Source organism: Chaetura pelagica, unplaced genomic scaffold, assembly GCF_000747805.2.
Source record: "Chaetura pelagica isolate M959 unplaced genomic scaffold, ChaPel_1.0 scaffold31, whole genome shotgun sequence".
Classification (NCBI taxonomy): Eukaryota; Metazoa; Chordata; class Aves; order Apodiformes; family Apodidae; genus Chaetura; species Chaetura pelagica.
In genome coordinates, this window is record NW_009952481.1 from 3,342,427 (window position 1) to 3,346,227 (window position 3,801).

Genomic DNA, 3,801 nt, shown 5'->3' on the forward strand with positions numbered 1-3,801 from the left:
TCTCCATCCTCTTTGAAAGGTCCTGGAGAATAGCATAGGTGTCTGAGGACTGGAGGAAAGTCAGTGTCACCAGTCTTCAAAAAGGGGAAAAAAGAGGACTCAGGTAACTACAGAGCCATCTACCTCACCTCCATCCCTGGAAAAGTGCTGGAAGAGCTTGTTCTCGGTGGCATCTCAAAGTATGTTGAGGAAAAGAGGGTCATCAGGAGTTGTCAGCATGGATTCGCCAAGGGGAAGTCACACGACCTATCTGATAGCTTTCAACATGGCATAACTGGATGGATAGATGTGAGGAGAGCAGTGGATGTGGTCTATCTTTATGTCAGGAAGAATTTCAAAACTGTCTCCCACAGCATTCTGACAGCCAAACTCAAGTGTGGATTGGATGATAGGGCAGTGAGGTGGACTGGGCAGTGGGTAAAGGACCAAGTCTGAGACTTGTGGTACATGGGGCAGCACCTAGTTGGAGGCCTGTGTCTAGTGGAGGGTCAGTACTGGGTACAAACCTGTTCAGTACATTAATCAATGACTGGGATGAAAGAACAGGGTACACCAATTGCAATTTGCTGATGACACAAAATTAGCGGGAAAAACTGGGCAGGGAGAAACTTGATGAAATTCAACAAGGGCAAATGTAGAGTCTTGCATCTGGGGTCCTCCCGGAGCCTTCTCTTTTTCAGACTGAACAACATCAACTTCCAGCTCTTGGGAGACGTTCCTGGTAAACAACAGGCTGATCATTAAGCTAACAATGTGCCCTTGTGGCCAAGAAGAACAATGACATTCTGGGGTGCATAAAGAAGAGTTTGGCCAGTAGGTTGAAAGAGGTTCTCCTTTCCTCTGCCCTGGTGAGGCCACATCTGGAATACTGTGTCCAATTCTGGGCTCACCAGTTCATAAAGGAGAAGGAATTACTGGAAAGAGTCCAGTGCAGGGCCACAAAGATGATTAGTGGAATGGAGCAGCTGCCCCATGAGGAAAAGCTGAGACAGCTGGGTCTGTTCAACCTGGAGGAGACTAAGGCAGAATCTCAGCAGTGCATATAAATATCACAGTATGAATGTGAACAACAGCGCTTGCCCCTAGTTCACATGCATATCTACCCCTGAGAACATGAAGGATCAAACCCAAACCATATTAAAATCAGTACTGGCAGATCATCCCTACATTAATGTGTTCTGGCCTCAACTATAGGGACAATATCAGTCTAACTTTTTAATTAAAATTAATTTATTGTCTTTTGCCAGCCTGTTTAAAAGAGTAGATGTCCATATGAGTAGCATAGCACTGTTTAACCAGTAACTAATTACAATGTCTGAAATCTGAAGCAAAAAAAGTAACTCATGGAACAAATCTACCAAATTAATTTCTAAAGTGGACATTAACTTTCCTGGCTATATTTAAGAAAACAAAGGTTAACATTTACCAAAGTCACTGACAGAATACAGCTCAGTACAGAACCAGATTTTCCATTAATGTCTGTGATAAGTGATTGATAGTTTATATTATTACCATATGCAGTAGTTAATAATGTGAAAAAGTAAGCTTTATAAAGAAATAACATAGGAGATAACACTTAATTTCAGTTGGGAAAAAATGTAAGAATTTTCAGATTAAAACATCTGTACCTGAAGAGGGTAGGTCATGTAAACATAAATTCAGTGTTCACAACAGAGTGGTTGCATAAAGCATCTAAGAACTATAAAATAATTAGGAATGTTTGAAACTAAAGTAATAAATATTTACAAGTTTTAGAAATTTTCAAAATAATAACACTAAATTGTAAGCATTTGCAGGAAATATTTTTATGCACTTCAGAACTGCATGCAGATAACCAAATTTTGTTACCTGCAGTTTTATGAAGAAGTAAGTATGCAAAGAGGGCTTTTTTTCCCTAATCAGTATTCTTTCTGGATTTGTATTTCATACAAACTGATTTCATTTTAAAAACTACAGGGAAAACTCATTTTGATTGAGCCTTTGCTTTCAACATACCAGGTATTCACAGTACAGCTCTAGATTACAGTCAATTTCAGACAGGCAGAGGAAACCCCAAGCATTCTCTCTTAGGATAATTCTGTTTTAGTTGTGCAAAAACACTCAACACTTCCATCAGAAGAGAAGGGAAGGAAGGGAAGGGAAGGGAAGGGAAGGGAAGGGAAGGGAAGGGAAGGGAAGGGAAGGAGACAAACCTGTATCACTGTAGCGTGTTATTTTCATTTTCAGAGTCAATCATAACTTTAGCAGTGCCACTTGAAACAATGGAAATAAAATCAACACAAGAAAAGACAGTTTAATCTGCCACAAAAATATTTGAATTCCTGTGTAAAGCCTCTGAGATCTTAATAAGATTTAAGGCTTCTCCAAAAGACATAAACTGTCCATGGTTAAACAATCTACAAGATTATAAGAGAAGACAGAATGTGGGGATACATTTTATCCTATGAAGACAAGGAATAAGCTGCAATTATATCTACCCCTGAGAACATGAAGGATCAAACCCAAACCATATTAAAATCAGTACTGGCAGATCATCCCTACATTAATGTGTTCTGGCCTCAACTATAGGGACAATATCAGTCTAACTTTTTAATTAAAATTAATTTATTGTCTTTTGCCAGCCTGTTTAAAAGAGTAGATGTCCATATGAGTAGCATAGCACTGTTTAACCAGTAACTAATTACAATGTCTGAAATCTGAAGCAAAAAAAGTAACTCATGGAACAAATCTACCAAATTAATTTCTAAAGTGGACATTAACTTTCCTGGCTATATTTAAGAAAACAAAGGTTAACATTTACCAAAGTCACTGACAGAATACAGCTCAGTACAGAACCAGATTTTCCATTAATGTCTGTGATAAGTGATTGATAGTTTATATTATTACCATATGCAGTAGTTAATAATGTGAAAAAGTAAGCTTTATAAAGAAATAACATAGGAGATAACACTTAATTTCAGTTGGGAAAAAATGTAAGAATTTTCAGATTAAAACATCTGTACCTGAAGAGGGTAGGTCATGTAAACATAAATTCAGTGTTCACAACAGAGTGGTTGCATAAAGCATCTAAGAACTATAAAATAATTAGGAATGTTTGAAACTAAAGTAATAAATATTTACAAGTTTTAGAAATTTTCAAAATAATAACACTAAATTGTAAGCATTTGCAGGAAATATTTTTATGCACTTCAGAACTGCATGCAGATAACCAAATTTTGTTACCTGCAGTTTTATGAAGAAGTAAGTATGCAAAGAGGGCTTTTTTTCCCTAATCAGTATTCTTTCTGGATTTGGATTCCATACAAACTGATTTCATTTTAAAAACTACAGGGAAAACTCATTTTGATTGAGCCTTTGCTTTCAACATACCAGGTATTCACAGTACAGCTCTAGATTACAGTCAATTTCAGACAGGCAGAGGAAACCCCAAGCATTCTCTCTTAGGATAATTCTGTTTTAGTTGTGCAAAAACACTCAACACTTCCATCAGAAGAGAAGGGAAGGGAAGGGAAGGGAAGGAGACAAACCTGTATCACTGTAGCGTGTTATTTTCATTTTCAGAGTCAATCATAACTTTAGCAGTGCCACTTGAAACAATGGAAATAAAATCAACACAAGAAAAGACAGTTTAATCTGCCACAAAAATATTTGAATTCCTGTGTAAAGCCTCTGAGATCTTAATAAGATTTAAGGCTTCTCCAAAAGACATAAACTGTCCATGGTTAAACAATCTACAAGATTATAAGAGAAGACAGAATGTGGGGATACATTTTATCCTATGAAGACAAGGAATAAGCTGCA